The 17,348-nt window shown below is 41.5% G+C and overlaps 1 protein-coding gene across 2 annotated transcripts in view; it reads left to right on the top strand.

The window, feature by feature from the left end:
* Nucleotides 1-17,348, top strand: part of cacna2d3a (calcium channel, voltage-dependent, alpha 2/delta subunit 3a) — a 120,428-nt gene that overhangs the window by 1,786 nt on the left and 101,294 nt on the right. The gene's annotated exons all lie outside the window — the stretch shown is intronic.

The raw sequence follows: 17,348 nt of genomic DNA on the forward strand, positions 1-17,348 counted from the left end.
TGGCTAATGGATAGCCGGTGGATAAAAGGCCAAGCTGCACAGACACAATGCTGTGCTCGGGGGCAACAGTTCAGGGTACTGGTGGATGCAGAAGACCTGCTGCACAACCAGGACGTGTGTCTGTCACTTCCATATGTACCCTATACATGAGTGCACACACACACACACACACACGAAAGTATGCACATGACCACACACTGTATATCCACACGCAAAGCCTCGTAGACACACATGGGGCCGATAGCGTGGATTTCATCAGCCGTTGAGAAGGCAGCGGAGTGGTGTTATCTTTTTGACAGGATAAAAACTGTTCCCCCCTCTCATCTTTTTCTGCCTCCAAAAAGGAGATAACCCTCCTACAGAGTGACGACCTCTTTATGAAATGCAAATGAAGGCCGCGGGGTTAATTGAGCAAAGAAAAGACTGGAGACCTCTTTGTGGGGAAAAAGTGCATCTTTTAGCCCAAACTGGTATGTTGCTGGATTGCATGGTATCGCCAGATGCGTGCAGGATGTATCAGCACACACATGCAGTCACAGTGTCCTGTATGTTGTGCTCCGTTGCGTGTCCGGTACAGTCTATTAGCTGCTGTCCAGAAAAGCTGAGGAGGGACCACAGTTCCCCTGAAGGCACATATGCTTTTAAATAGGCATAGAAAGAATGAGGGATGTACACTGTTGTACATAGAGGGGAGGATGGTACCGAAGAGAAAGGACCAAGGCTTGTGTGTGTGTGTGTGTGTGTGTGTGTGTGTGTGTGTGTGTGTTTGTGTATCCCCTGGGCATGGGACAGATGGACTCAGTCTCTCTTCAGTTATCTCTGTGACCCCAGCGTAACTAAATTCCCTCGGAAATAACCATACCTCTGCAAACAACACACACACACACACACACACACACACACACACACACACACACACACACACACACACACACACACACACACACACAAACACACATACACTATGCATGCAACTCAACCTGAATCATGCTGCGTACAAAGAAGGATTCTTTGATTGTTCAGGCATTTTGCTCACAGTGTACAGCATAGTGTAATTTATTTATGTCTGAATGTTTGAAACCATCAGACCAGAACATAACAAATGGTATTTCATTGTATTGAAATACTTTGAAATATATGTTTTATATATACCATCTTTTTCACTAAAACTCTAAAATGGAAAAAAACAGATGGAGCCAGCAAATGTGAGGCAACTTTTTTCTCCTGGTTTTATATTTAGTTCACATTTTGGTCCAGTTTTCAAGTCTTGAATCCGTTGTGGCTCACGCTGTTACTTTGTGTTCCAAGTCGAAACGCTACAATTAGAATTAGTTATTTCCTTTGTGCAGACTCTGCATTAATCTGATGCCGGATTTGGTTTTTCAATTTAATCCTCTCCAATGAGAGTTATTCTTAAAAAAGTGCAAAAGTGTGATAAATCATAATTGATAACATAAACCCATGCAATAAATGACTTTCTAAATTGACTGACAGCCCTAATCCAAACACATTAGTAGCTTAATTTAATATTTTCATAGATAATTCATTAAGATGCTGTAAGTCATTTCACTTCGAATGAAACAGGGTTGTGGGATCAATTCTAAATAGACAATTAAATTATTTTATGACCATTAAGTTGTGAAACAATATGATTCCCAGACGAGCCTGCTAGGGTAAATTGAAAAAGTTTAATATGACTTTTGTTAAAATAAGTGGATTTGTTGCTGCTGTTTTCACACACTTTTTATAAAAAAAAAAATTAAATTTTTTTTAAAACTCCACTTGGCCTTTCATCTACCTTCCACCCCCACCCTCCTCTTTCCTCTCCTCTCCTGTCCTGATCTGTCCTCCCTTCCCACGCCACAGCCCACTTCCTGTATCCATCGGAAACAGCTCTTGTTTCAAGGTTAGTCAGGGCATATGTGTGTGTGTGTGTGTGTGTGTGTGTGTATGCGCAATTGTGTGTCCCTGAAGAACAAAAAAAAAACACATGATCAATAACTCCTCCAATTTGTTACACCAATCGGATGTTAGCGGTATTCTCATCACTATATGTACAAATACATGCACACGTGGAACACTGTACATTATATAGACAATATGTACTGTATACACACATCCATACTAAAGATGGGAGACTTCTGCTTGAGACCCATTAAACATCTCCCACTGATTGTTAGAATTGGCTCTGTGTGTTTTACCCTCTTCACTGCTATTCTGTTGAAATCTTTAATTTCATGTATCATTGAGCAACCTGTCTATATGAGCCACTCTGGCTGCGATGGCTCAGTGTGTGTGTGTGTGTGTGTGTGTGTGTTGTTGGCCTGGACTGGTTTTCACCTCACTGATGTTATGGCTTCCTGGAATCAAAGTAGTGGGACATTATTCCACGCTGAAGTAACTTCAAGCCTCTTGGTAATGGAAGATACCAGACAAATGATCATTCTGCGGGATCGCCACCGCCGCTGTCTTGAAAGTTATCCTTGCACGTCTGCTTTCCTATTTTTAAAAGCATAAGCAGTAACCTGAGGGCGGGGGATAGTGTTTGCAGTTTGTGTGTGTGTGTGTGTGTGTGTGTGTGTGTGTGTGTGTGTGTGTGTGTGTGTGTGTGTGTTAAGTTTGCATACCTACTTAAAGCATGCTCAATCACACACACACACACACCCCCTCTCTCACACTCAAAGACGCATATACAGAGCAAAAGAGCCGAGGATGATAGGAAGGTGTAATGATGTGTGACAAGAGTATGCTGGAATCGATTTGCCTGGGTGGGGAAGAAGAGTGTGTGTCTGGGTGGTGTGTGTGTGTGTGTGTGTGTGTGTGTTTGTGTGTGTGTGTGCACACGTATGGTCACTGCTACAGAGTGGTGCCACACCGTTCTCCTTTACTACAGCGAGACAGTCACATCTCTGCTGACAATATTCCTAAAGAATTAGCCCACAGAAGACAGAGTTGAGTGGTTCCTCAAAAAGAAGCGGTGGATGAAACATATATAATATTAAAGTCATCCAGTGAAGAGGAAAAAGGCTTAGACGGAGATGCACCACATGCACAAGCTGGTTTATGGAGTATAGAGAGAAAGAGAGGGAGGAGACGAATGTCTTTACATTTGAATCCAGTGATGTCGGCAGTCATCAGCCTTTGCCACTAAATACTTAGTACTTACTTAATAATAAGTTTGTTATCGCTAAGTGATTTGTGTTCAAATGAATGTACGAGCATCAAGTAAAATACAGTTTTAAAATCTTCAGAAAAAAGAAAATATTTATTTATTTAGAGCCCGACTGATATATCGGTTGGCCGATGTCACTGGCCTATCCAAGATATATCAGTCTCTCTTACAGTATATGCAGCCGGAATGGCACCGATACCAAAAATTTTTTTTTATAGAGATCATATTGCAGATGAAGGTGCTTGGGGTAATTTGTAGTTATTAAATTCCCAGTAAGTTAACTATTTCAGTGCACTGATTTAAGACGATAAAGTTTATTGTTGAACTGTGAAGTACCATGCCTCAGTTACACATCTCTGTTACAAGTGTTTGATAGCCATATTTGAGGGATCATCGCAAAAAATGTGTGCGTATCGGCCGACATGTCAGTATCGGAATTTTGCACTTACCTAATATAATCAAGTAACTTTACATAAGTATATTATGTTAGTTCTATACTATACAATATGACAAAATACACGGAAATGAAACCTTACCAGTGTCATCTTTTCAAAAAAATAATAAAACCGACCTTTCTGCTTGAAACTCTATCAATGAATCTTTATTTATAAAGCATCCCTTGTGCATGAATGCTTTGCTTGTCTATTTTGCTTGTGTTTCACATAATTTAACGCGCTTCACTAAGATCAGTGAATTTTGAATCACACGATGACTTAAGTGTCGTGCACACACAACAGCGTTGTGCGTTGATCTACTGCAGACTCGTGTGACAAAAACATAAATTGATATTTCTACAGAACGGGATCTCGGGATGTTTTGTCTGTTTGGGGAAAGAGATCTTTTTTTGTTCTGAATATGTATTTTAGTCACACTAACCAGATTTAAGAGCATGACTAATTACCTAATTCTGAAGTGGAAATGATTATGCATTTCAGTTTTTCACGTTCATTTAAAATTAATTACATATTTGGATGAGAACAGTGAACAGTGGAAGAATGACTCTCGCAATATGAGTTTTTTCCCCGCTCAGTCCTCATATTAAACAGCACTTAAAGTTTTAATTTGATTTGGCCTTCCTTTTTTTATTTACAAACGTTCTGCATTTGTCATACTTGTGTCAAAGAAATGGATGTAGTTTGAGTGCCTTTTATTTCTTTTACCGAATTGCCCTTCATTTGTTGAGAAAAAAGTTTTATTTAGATTAACAATAGATTATGTCTTCAAGCTAATTTGCTAAACTCAATACAAGAATGATTTATGTGTTATTCCTATTGTTCACATATACAGAGAGCCTATAGGAATCTAAGTGCCGCAGCTACAACTTAAGGACACTCAGTGCTGGATATCCACAGTATTGTTATGGGGAATGTGTGAATTTCAGAGGTCGACATTCGTTAAATACTCACAAATGACACTTCAAAGGATGGTGCCGTCAATTTTTTAGATTTTAAACAAGTAAGTCAAAATCTAAAACTATGTCTCCACCTGACTTGTATTCTTGCAGAAGGCTTTTATACGATCCTATGGGGAGATATATAATCAGAAAGCTTTACAGACTTACTTGCTACTATGTTCTGGATGAATTTAGACCACCTCGGTGTTGACTGTATGGCAGCTGTTGTGTTTCAGCTTGATAGGGAAAAATGAGGCACAAATGATAGCTTTCACCTGAGTTTTAGTTGCTACAGTAAGTATTTTTTGTCTATGAAAAATTAAAAATGTGAGTAACTCCATCACTTGTCCTTCAGACCCATTTGAAAAGCATTTTACTTATTTCTCTTTTTGCCCTCTATTTGCTTTTCTTGCACTATGGATGACATTGTATATATATATATATATATATATATATATATATGTATATATGTGTGTGTGTTTGTGTGTGTGTGGAAGTGGAGAGGGAACTATGTGTGATGGTGCCAATCTGCTGCCAAGGGTGGGTGATGGCTGAGGCGTTCCAGTGTAACAGTGTGTCAGTGAGGGGGAGACGGCTGCAGATTAGATTTAGCTTTGGGAAAATTGAATAGCTGTCAGGTTTGGTTCAGCACGGCTGGCGATGAGGTGAGGGACGGGGGTGTGTAGGGGTGTGTACTGATGACTGTCCCTCTTTCCCTAACCTCCCCCTAACCCTCCCATCTCTTCTCCTGCTTCTCGCTCCCTCCCTCTCTTGCTCTCATTGACCAAAGCATGATCTTGCTAAATTTGATTCCTCCACTGCTCATAGTAGAAGGGAGAGGCAAGAGAAAGAGGTGTGTGTGTGTGTGTGTGTGTGTGTGTGTGTGTGTGTGTGTGTGTGTGTGTGTAAAGAGAGAGAGAGGAAAGAAGCAGGGAACGAAGGAGGAATGTCGTGTCACAGAGTTAATTACAGCGTTAGCAGGCGGGAGTGCAGCCTGTGCTGCTATCCTTTCATGTCCTAGCAGGCCAGCTTTAGCCAACACAGCCACTCACTCATACTGTAATTAGTGCTTTGTTGGTGAGAAAAGCAGGAGAAAAGCCACTGTGAATCAAACACCCTGCCTTTACTGTGGAGAGCTCTGGAGCAGGGAGCGGGGCCCTTTGCTACCGGATTAAAGACCTTAAATTCTTTAAGAGCACAACTGCTGACGCCGTGTTTGTGGGCTTAGAAAATCAAACGTCTTTTGATGACTTGTTGTGCGGTTTAACTCTTTGATTTATCCCCAATCTCTGTGACTAAGTTCATTTGCCGGCGTGAAAAGTGTTTGATTTAGTAGTTCATTTGTGTTAGTGAGGAAGTTGATTTTTCTTCCCAGTTTCCTGAAGTTTCTGCACAAGATACAAGTGCACACACACACACACACTCTCAGTGTTTGCATACAGTGTGTGAGTGTGTCTGTGTGTGTGTGTGTGTCTGCGCTGTTTGGATGATGAATGTGAACACTGAAGATAAATATCCACTGTCATCTGTCATCGGCTGTTCAGGTCTGGCTGTGCCTCTGTCGGCCTGCAGATAAAGAGAATCTCACCGTGGCTGTACACCGGACATTAATGGACACACACACGTATACACACACACACACACACGCCAGGCGCACACACACACACTCACAGATTTCTGTAATTATGACAGATTGTTCACCTGGTGTATGCAGCGAGTAAACATTAGCCAACTTGCTAAAGGGGCGGGACCAGTACTATTAAGCACATTAACGTGTGCGGCATTGTGTGAAGGACTGTCTGTGACTTGCTGCTGTCCACATCAATCATCCATGCCGGTTGTTTGGGTCCAGCCTGTGCGCTGTAGGTAAAGATGGCCCGCATAAAGCAATACACCGAACAGAAGAAAGGACAACAGACCCATTACAGCTGCTCCATCAATCACAAATACCTCCTTACACCTCTGCATGCTCAGATAATTCTGGTTTATGCTCAGAATTAAACATGAACTGGCACCCCAGCTCGTTCTCTCTTTTGTCTTCCTCTCTTTCAACCTCTCTGTCAACTCTTCCCTCTATCAACATCTTCACCCATGTGTTTTTGCACCCCTGTTCCTCCCCCCAATTATTTTCCTCGGTCTCTCTCCCCTCCCCTCTCTATGTCTCTCCACCTCTCCCTCCATCCCTCCGCTTTAATAATGGATAGGATGCAGCTATGGCGCTAAAGAATACATGGGAGGGGATCTTGGGATATGCCAGCGTTTGGTGCAAGTGTCGATGCCCACACCCACTAAAAAAAAATTGTTCCGCTGGCCAAGCACAATGTCGTGCACTCGCTGCACTCTCGGACGGCCTCACTATGCGTCCCAAGTCACCCCCCTCGGCCTCTACATCAACTGTGCCAACGTACACACACACTCTCGCACAAACACACGCCTAGTTTGGCTGTACTTTATGGAGGCCCGCACTGCGCCCCATCTGCACAACACTTCTCATAGACTGTGAGAGTGCTGCCAAATCGAGCTCGGTGGGACAACAGCGGCCCCTCCTCCTAATGACCTTCACCTGTACTTGCTATCATCCCGCACAAACACACACTGGGTGGAGGGGTACAGTAATGCACAAACACACACATTTTAGAAGGTTCGTTTTTTTTTAACTCTTATCAGTGTATATTTTAGTTTCCTTTTGTGTCTCTACATGCCCTGTAGTGCACTTATTGGCTAGAGGCCTGCGTTGGCTAATGTGCAGATGACACTGTGGTAATGCTGAGCACTGAGTAAGTGACAAATGATTACTTAGACACAGAGGATCAGTATGGATCGATGTTGAGCCGTATTGATTACATGGTGTTGTTGGCATGTGCAATAACAAAGACAGATACGGTGTGCAGAGTAAGAAGTCCACGTTTAGTCCTTTGAGAGGAAATGTTGCTTCGTCAATAAGGTTTAGCCCGTTTCTCAACTGCACATAACCCATTTTGAATTGAATTGAAATCAAGTAAGTTTTATTTTGGCAGGAATGTTTAAGTTCCGTTATTGCCAAAGCTAAACCAAACATTAAAGAATGATTCTATTTAAAGGATTAATACATTTTTAATATCTTAATCACTTACAAACATTAAGTTTAGAGCTTGTTTCTCTCAGTTTTTGACAATCGTCAGCGCATTTCGTAGCTACTACTGCACACTGACTTGTCTCCCCACATAGACAAGGTTGTATTTGAGTGATGGATGATACAAGGAAGGGTCTGTGGTGTGGTTTGGGTCTGTGGTCTTCAGTGATCTCCTCAAACAGAGAAGTTTGAGTCCTGATGTCTCGTTGAGTTGCATTTCATAATCAGATCTGATAGAGCCATCTCAAGTTGAAGTACCAAAAATCCCCAGGGTGCACTGCGGTCTTCAGAACCAGAACTTTTGAGGTCGCTTCTTTCTGGGAAGTTGGCAGCAGAGATATTTCTCTTGGCATGTGGCCCGGGTATGTGGGACTATCCATAAGTAATATATGTTTTTATTGTTTGAGAGGGCTCACTGAACAGAAGCAATTGGTTAAACTGTCAATTTATGGTAAAGGCTGCGAACAGTTTTTCACTAAAACTAAATATGTGATATTGTCGTGTCAGTCACACACTTGTTTGCAAGAAACCAAAAGTTGTAGTGGGCATCTTAAACCCAAAATTGCTGATGAAAGTGTGAAAAGACGTCTGATGCGCTCAGACTTTGTTGAAAGCGGTGACAGTATGGATTAGACGTGCAGTAGTACAAATTCGTACTTGTCTTCAGGTGTGCGGAGTGATACTTGGCACTCTGACAGCTGAGAAACTGTCCTTAACTTTTAGGGATGCCTGATAGTATAAGCTTTAAAATGAAATACTGACATTTGTCTGAAATGAACATTTCTGCTGATGTGACAGGCATGATAAAGCTTTAATTATGCGTACCCGCTGCGAGCTGTTAACTGAGTAGTTTTCTTGTTTTGCCCTATAAATTGGTATATTTTGGTAAGCATTGTATCTCCACATCTGCCAGTGGGCCATAACAATTAGAAAATGCATTGAATATATGTTAATTCCACTACAAGAGAAACTTGATGTGTTCTGTAATTAGGTGTAAAAGTAATATGTGAATATATCAGTATGGGCATCGACAATTGGACACTTTGATGTGGAAATTAATGGTATATCGGATATCGACAAAAATCCAGTATCCTGCATCCCTTCTTTTTTTTTGAATGACACAGCATTTCCTAACAGTGATGCTGACAGATGCTCCCCACACTGCTACCTTCTACATGAGACCTCCCAGGATCTAATTGATCTGTATCAAGATTGTTTGTTTATCTTTTTTTTATAAATCAGTTATTGTATTATAACCTGGGCTGTAAATGTGTTGTGAATTGTTGATGTTGTTCATTTTCTTTAATATACCCTAAAACAAACTCCTCAGTTTAAACTTCATGTTCTACATTCACTTCAAATTATATTTATATGTTCAGTTCAACTTCACATTCTCCGCTGATGAACGTTTTGCAGTTCTTTCGCCGCCACAGATGGTGCATTTATCCTCTCCCCCTTTCATTGTGAGGCTTCCAAAGCAAACTCGAATGAAACTGCAGGCCAGAAAGTGTAACTTCCCCTTATAACTCTCCACTTGCAAGGATGAATATTACCTTTATACATCTACCACAATGTTTTGCTCTCCCCTTCCACTTTCATGCTGGCTGCTGCTAGAATCAATTTGAGGCTGGGAGACTGCGTGGAGTGGAATAGGGAAGCAGCAGGCCGCATTGTGCATGCCGCTAAGCATGAAAAATGTTTTCCGCGACTCTGCTGAAACCAACTGAATGCAGGCAACTACAGATAGACTGTGGACTATTAATCAGTTCCATGTGAAAAGATTAGACCTGCTCGTGGTGCTATTAAGTTTTTTGGTGAAGTGAATTATGGCTGTCTGAAAGAAAAAGTGGAGAGGAGATAGTAGAGAGACTACTTCCTGTATTTGCCTCTTAAGTTTTGAAAGGCGAGGCTGCCTTCGCTTCATAAAGAGATTATTTCAGAGCAGATATGTTCCCATGCTGGCACCGATGATGTCAGCCTCAGCCCTTTGGGAACTTCTGTGTGCGTGTGTTTCTAGGTGGGGGGTACACCGTGATGGCAAGGCATGTGAGGACATTGAAAGATGGTGGTCATTAAAGGGAGCAGGGATTTGGCACCCACTCTGAGGGGCAATGGTGCATACCCAACAGACGCAGTGCACCCTGGGACAAACTCCTGAGCGTCGCTACCAGCTACGCCATAAGGCCTCGTGTGTGTGTGCGTGTTCGTATTAGTGTACAGCTGTTATTCTAGTGTTCCTCTCAATAGCCCTCAGGCAGCTGTTAAACACTCTATCAGTGCAAAAGCACCCATGAGCTGCGGGAGGATGAATGTGTTGAGGAGTGAAATGGGTGAGATGTTTAAGTGGTTTTAATTATGCTGGAATAAAAAGGAGCAACATGGGTTGTACGGGGTTAAACATCCGTCGTCAGCAGTAAGTAATGAAGCGGGGATTATTTTAATTTTACATTTTTGCCCTATAAGCATCAACGTTCTGTGATCTCTTCCCTGAGTTCCTGGTAGGATATGTTAGGACTCTTTGTCCATTTGACCATATTTGTCACTGTATTGGAACAATAGAAAAAACAGCAGAGTTGCACACCACAAATCCTCTAGAACATCTGTCCAATTACAGAATTATGCTCAGAAAAACTATGAATCACAAAGAAATGCAAACCAAAAGACCGGAAATACAGTCATGTTGAAGCTGTAATCTAATTTCACGTCGCAGTTTTTTTGACACATTTTGGGATAATCTTTCTCGAAGTTTTGTTGAATGGTTTGAAATCCCACATTTCTTTGGGTTTCATTTCTTTTGAGCATACCTTTGCCCGCAGGGAGGATGTGCATGAGGTATTGATTTTATTTGTTTTTCTGAGAGATGTTTCAGTTTTACGCTCCATGGAGGCAAACCACCATTTTCAGCTGGTTTAAAGTCGCAACAATTAGTGGATTAATCAGTTATTGACTGAAAGAAAATTAATTGTAAAATGAAACCTTTCTTTTTCTCATTTTTCAAGCAAAAAAGTCAAATATTTTCTGGTTCCAGCTTCTTAAATGTGAAGATTTGCTGCTTTTCTGTGTCTTTTATGATTAGAGCCCGACCCATTCTGAATATTTCAGGCCACTGCCCTTACCGATATTAGGTTATAAAGGAAACTCTGACATCAGTATATAAGGAGACATTCTTGTATAGAATATAAATATAAACACACATTTTTAGCAATGATCCTGCAGATGTGGCTATCAAAAACATGTGCCACAGATACTCATGTCATGGAGGCAGAATATTTTAAAGTTTAACAATAAACTTATCAATATCGATATATTGGCCGGGCTCTATTTATGATATTAAAGGAAGAGTCTTTGGGTTTTGGACTGTTGGTTGGACAAAAGAAGCGATTTGAAGATGTTACTTTAAGCTCTGAGAAATTGTGATGAGCATTTTTCCTGAAATAATGATTTTTTTTTTTTACTGCACTCATAACCCCCTGCTAATTTCCATTTTTGAGTTGTAAGTGAAGCTATTTACTGTTTTCAACAGTAATTTCTGATTTTTGCTCTTCCAATGATAACACATTGACAGCTGCTGTCACTGCTGTTAACACACTGAAGAATAGGAAACCAGCGTGTCACAGTGATGATAAAGAAAGACTTGTAGGATCATTATTTAGCTGTTGTTATCTGTCTAGACGTAACAGAGCGTTAATCGATCAAAAGCGAAGAGATACCAGATTTGGAACATTGTTATTAAGCCCGACAGAAGGCAGTATTCAGTTATCTTTCGTTGTAATCAATCGTCAATGGAATTACGTTGCGTAAAAGATTCAGTGTTTCTATCTGGCAATCAAAATGCCTCCTGGGTGTGGTTTTGAATATTTACCGTATGTGGTCAAGCATGTATGTTCAACAGGTGCTTTATAACGCCTCAGATGTGGCTCGATGAAGCAGAAGTGAACACCAGATTTATTTGCTTTTAAAGAAAAAAATAGAGACCAGAGTGCCACCTGTTAGCCATCCCACAATCTGGTTTGCCTCTCCAGCCTCTTCGGCCTCTGACTGTGGGTCTGACCATCTGGTAGCCGTCCAAGGCCCAGCGGCAGACCACGATTAAACTTTTCCGAGCTCACTCCTTGCAGCACAGTCTATTTCCTATCAGTCGCTGCCCTCTTCTTACATGATTGAGTGGTCCGTCAAGGCTGTGTGTGCGTGCACGTGTTCTCACAATCCTCCCCGTTCATTCACAGCGCATTGATCTGACTTTGCGACACCCCCGCGTTCTGATCGAATTCTGTATTCAGCCCCATTGATAGATTGCATTATGGCGAATGGAGCAGCGACGAAGGTGCGGCCAGTCAGGCGAGAAGAGTTTTATCCGTGTTTAAAGATGTCTTGTTTTTATGTCTGTGTGATTAGCATTTACACTAAGTGTTTAATTTACATTTTGTCTGTGCGCGCGTGTGTGTTTGTGTGTTTTACAATCCGCGGGGAGTGTCGCTGTGCCACCAGATACGGGACTCAGACCAACATGCTTTTGAGGCAGGGAGGACAAGCGTGAAATTAATTGTTCCACTTCATCTCCGGCCAGCGCTCTTCTTTTGAGGGAACAATTTGTCGGCTGGCATACAAGGGAGGGCATGAAAGGAGGAGGGCATAGCAACGATTTGCCGTTCCTGGGAGATCCTGTGATCCAGCAGTGATTTCCTGCTTTGGATTTGGGCTGACGCTCCTGTCCCCGGCGCGAGTAACAGACTTGGAGTTTTTCACAGAATGCAACATCAGTCAAAGCGCAATTGTTTCTCACCCTCACTTTGTGTTTTTCCCTCGTTTCTGCACATACACACACTCAGACACACACGCAGTAGTTGGCCCGGTGAAACTGTGGCAGAACGCAGAATTAACTTCAACCACGTGATGCCTCTGGGTCCTACCTCTTACCTTTTTCTCTCCTCACCTCCTCTCTCGTCCCTTGTTTCTCCACCCCTCCTCCTCCCAGAGCCATGTTGGCTGTAATTACAAACACGGCTTTGGGGAAAAGTGGCGCTTTTATATGGAATGATGACAATGCAAGATGTTTGTCCACCTGAACATGTTTGAGGAGAATACATGCTCTCGCACTGTAGGCACAGGAATGTAGCCTGCATAAATTATTAAAGTACAAGCACCAGCGGGAAAATACTCCCCATTTGTGGATTTCTGTCCTGGGATTTGAATGTTGAATAATTCAGGCAGGTCATGTCTGACAACATTTTATATTAGGTAATTAAGTTGTTTGGGAAAGATTAAGTTGACATATAGATTAGGCTGCAAATGTTTCGACTGTCTCATGTCAGATAGAGCTTAGATATTATATATCTTTCTGAGGACGCCATTGTATTAAAGGGCTATTTTTGATGTGCAGTGGTAATAGATGTATTTAGATCGTATAATTTAAGTTTGTTTTACATTGTTTTAAAGGTGCCAGTGTGTAGGATTAAGTGTCACCTAGTGGTGAAGATGTAGATTACAACCAACTGAACGCCACTCATCTCACCCTCCCCTACGATGGTCTAGAGTGTTTGACTTGTCCATTCTAGGCTATTGTAGAAACATGCCGTTGCAACATGGAGGACTCTATAGGAAGAGGACCCGCTCACTCTGTAGGGATAAAAGTCTCATCCTTCCGTAACAAAGGCACAACGATTCTTAGGCTGTGTCCGAAATCACAAACTACCCACTATATAATGGAATATATAGTGAATTTGCCATTTTGTAGTGCTGCTGGAATGTATAGTGAGATTTATTATACCCTAGTTCACTCAAAGTATTCCACAATGCATCGTGATAAGTAGTGCACAACTGATGATCACCTACCATTATATACCATCATGCATTGTGCTGGAGGAAAAAAAATGATGTGAGTGGTGTCCAAAAGTGTTTTCTCATTTGACCGACAAGCTCACTGTATAGTCCACTATATCAAGCTCCCTGGGTAGTGAGTGGGGAGCAGTGAATGAGTGGGTGATTTCGGGCACAACCTTAGTTTCAAGTGATCATACACTAATGAAAAGATTATTATGAATATTGTATTCCATTTCTGCCCCTAACTCCTACACACTGGACATTTAATGTATTTATTTACCATTGTAAAGCTGTGATTTGCAGCTACACCCTAACCTAAGTGACGTATGAATAAGAAAAACTAGTCCTTACTACTGTTGTACGAATGAATGAAAGAAAGAAGAGTATCGTATTGAAAAGAGTGACAGGGAGTTCCTCATGTTCCAGTTCTTTTCATACCCCTTTTTTCATTTTTTCCTAAGTCTGTTGTTGTTGATCAGTTTCTTGAAGCAACATGCGTTTTTTTCCGAGCTTCACTTGAAAGTTTGTCATGGACCCTAGAAAATTTCTTGATTGTAAGACATGTTTACTCATTTCAAGGGCTATCAGTACATCAGAGAGTCTGTTAAGTGGACTTAATGGTCTCTATGTCCCTGTGTTGTCCCTCTTGTCTCCTCCAGCACACACACACACACACACACACACACACACACACACACACACACACACACACACACACATTAAGAGGCTTCTCTTAGCCTCGTCTCTTTTGTTCATCAAACCAGACTCATCCGTTTGCAGTCAGACAAGCGGGCGCACAAGCACACAAAACAAACAAGGCTGCTTTTTGTGAATGAAAACCAAATAACGCAGCTTGAATGATGCAGGATACTATAGCGCACAGTCTTGTAATTCAGGGTCGCACGCTCGGCTCCTTGGCGCATGTTTCTGCCTCTTGCTGCTGCAAATGTTCTGCCTGATATACTGAGCCAGAGTGACAGAAAACATCTGAGCGGCAAACAACAAAATCAAATCAATAACGCTGTTTATATGTTTGCTTTTAGTTGTTTACATTTAGCTCACATGCTTCATGATTTTATAATTAATTTGAAATCATGATTTGCTCCTTCGACTTTTAACTATGTAACCCATATATGTGCTGAAAGCAATTTGATAATTAATAAGGGAAGAATCCAAGGAGAATGTTTGTGTCTGTGCACAGATGTCGGAGTGTAAACATACATCTTTTTGCCAGTGAGTGTGTGTGTCTGTGTGTGTGAGAGAGAGACAGAGAGGGAAGGAAAGGAGAGATTCAACAGCTGTGAGATTGTGCGAGAGTGGGCTGAGGTAAAGTGGGCTCTGGTGACGCGTAAAATGAGCTGGGATTTGGGGGATTGGGGTTCAGTCTTAGTGTGAAATGAAGTTTTTCCCCTTCATTAATCACTTTATTGTCAAGCCCCAAGGAAACGAATTACATAGATACAAACACATAAAGTATTATGTCATTCAGGAGTCTACTAACACTTGATTATAACCAGCAGAAAGGCACAAAGACAAACCGTGCTTGTGTGCATCTATGTGTCATACCGACTATGGAAAAATGTTTAGTATGAGAGCTGCCCTCTTCTATATCTGTTAGATCAACTGTATTACTTTGTTTTATTTATTGAGTGTGCATACATGTGGTTGCATGTGTGTTCATGCAGGGTGACACATGCCTATTTTTTCTGTGTGCTAATACGCAGCCTGGATATCGCGACTCTAGCCTCTGATTGTTGTCCCACAGTCAGAGCGCACTGTGTAGGAGAGAGATTAGCAGCATCAGCTCATTCATGTGATGCAGCACAACAAAGGGGGGGCGACAGAGTTACCACAGACCATACAGTATGTGTCACCACTGGTTGTCTTCAACACAGCTGAAACTGCTTTTTTCAGTAGATACATGAGGTAGCGTTAGCAGCCTTATCGTGCCCGGGGAGAATAAATCTGTGACTGGGCTGCGATATTGTTCGTGAGCACACAAAGTTATTTTTGCTTCGGAAAGCTCCGTCTGGAGCTGAACCTTGAGCTGCTCTACTCAGCCCGCCTCAATTGGCTGAATAAATGTTAAAAATATAAGTTTCTGCAAAAAACAGATATTTTGAAAGTTTTACATTTCTTTTTGTTGCATTTCTTAAGGTTCAATTTTCAAAGGTTGCCAAGCCAGTGAACACAGTTGGAGACCTCATTTCAACATTTAAGTGTGAACCCACTGGATATTTTTACGGAGACCTCGGGAGAATGTCCAGCCATGTTTGTTGCAACAGAAACAGGTGTTTGTAACGAGATCTCTCATAACGGACATCTCCGTTTGACTGTATACTTTATGCAAACACAGTGAGTCCCAGCACCCTAAACTACTGCAGATCTCTTAGTGTGGTTAATGACAGTATTGCTAGCTAACTGAAAACTGATTTTTTTTTTTTTAAATCATCCCTCTAGTGACTGTGTTGTAATCAATTAGTTCATCAGTTCCTGACTGGACACTTTGGTTAGGTTTCTGTAAGCACTGAGCACTCAGAGTTCAGAGAGTTCAGCTCAGCAATTTTCTGAAGTGTCATCATGAAGCACACAAGAGTATCTACAGGCTAGAAGAGAAAGAAGCATATGGAACAAGGAGGTAGTTATGAAATGTCAAAGCTGGTTACGCGGGGATGAGCGAGGAAGAGAATCAGCTTGCGTCAGAAGAATAAAGGTTGAATAAAATAGGGCTATGTTCAGGGTTCAGGATGTGCTGAGAGAGGAATGTAACAGAAAGAGAAAAGTCATTCACAACAAAACTGAAAGTTGGAGTTGTGGCTTAAGAATGCTTATGAACAACATATCTAAAACCAAGGCAAACTAGACAATTTCTGCAAGAGGTAGGCAAGAAAATGTTTTTGTTTTTTTTGTTATTTTACATATTTGCATGAACCGACCTTTACAGTACAGCCCACGTCTTAAATATATCTGGCCTACATACGTATATCTCAACAGCTAAGCTGGCAATTAAAATATTTTTGAAATCAAAAGGAATGAGGAACAAAACAAGAGCAATGGGATGTGAAATAAATAAATAAATAAATGAATAAAGGAACAGCTCCCTTGTTGGTTGCAAAAAGTTTGATCTGAAGCCCAGCCCAGATTGTAGGTAAGCAGAAGTCTCCCTGTTGAAATGAGCAGTACATGCGTGACTGGTAAATCAGGTCAGTATCCAGGTGCACAAGCCTGAGCCATTTACAAAAAATGTAACAATCCTCGGGGAAAAGTGAAAGGGAACATTATTTTGTGCTCATATCAGCAGGAGTTAGCAGCGATAGTGGACATGAGCAGGTGCTCCAGCCTAGGACACGTAGAACAACTAGTACATTGCCTGTTCAAAACACGACGTTCGGCACAGATTATCTAGTAATTTAAGGAGTTTACAGATCCAGTCTTAAGCCTCCTGAACTGCTTACAGACTCATTGATATTTGTGATTTAAAATATCCATTACACCAGACCACAACAACCAATGAGAGAGGAATCCCAGAGCAAGTGATGGTGCCTTCAGGCAACGGTAAATATTATAGCCCTTGAGGCTAACGTTAACTAGCATACTCCTGTTGTCAGAAATTTAAAATCGCTGTCAACACGTGTTGACCGCGTCTCTGCACTCACCCAGACTCATTCAACCTTCTGTTTTTGTTTATTTCTCACTCCAACGCTTTACTACAGCAAGTTGTCACACTAATCTCGATTTTGTTTACATCTGCTTCCCCATGAGATCACGTGTGAGGGTCACATGTCCAAATCACACTAAATTCGACACTGCGCTTCCTTGGGTCCTCAGCAATAAACCTGCCAAGTGTTAAG

This window comes from Pagrus pagrus (assembly GCF_965226575.1).
Source record: "Pagrus pagrus genome assembly, chromosome: 11".
Classification (NCBI taxonomy): Eukaryota; Metazoa; Chordata; class Actinopteri; order Spariformes; family Sparidae; genus Pagrus; species Pagrus pagrus.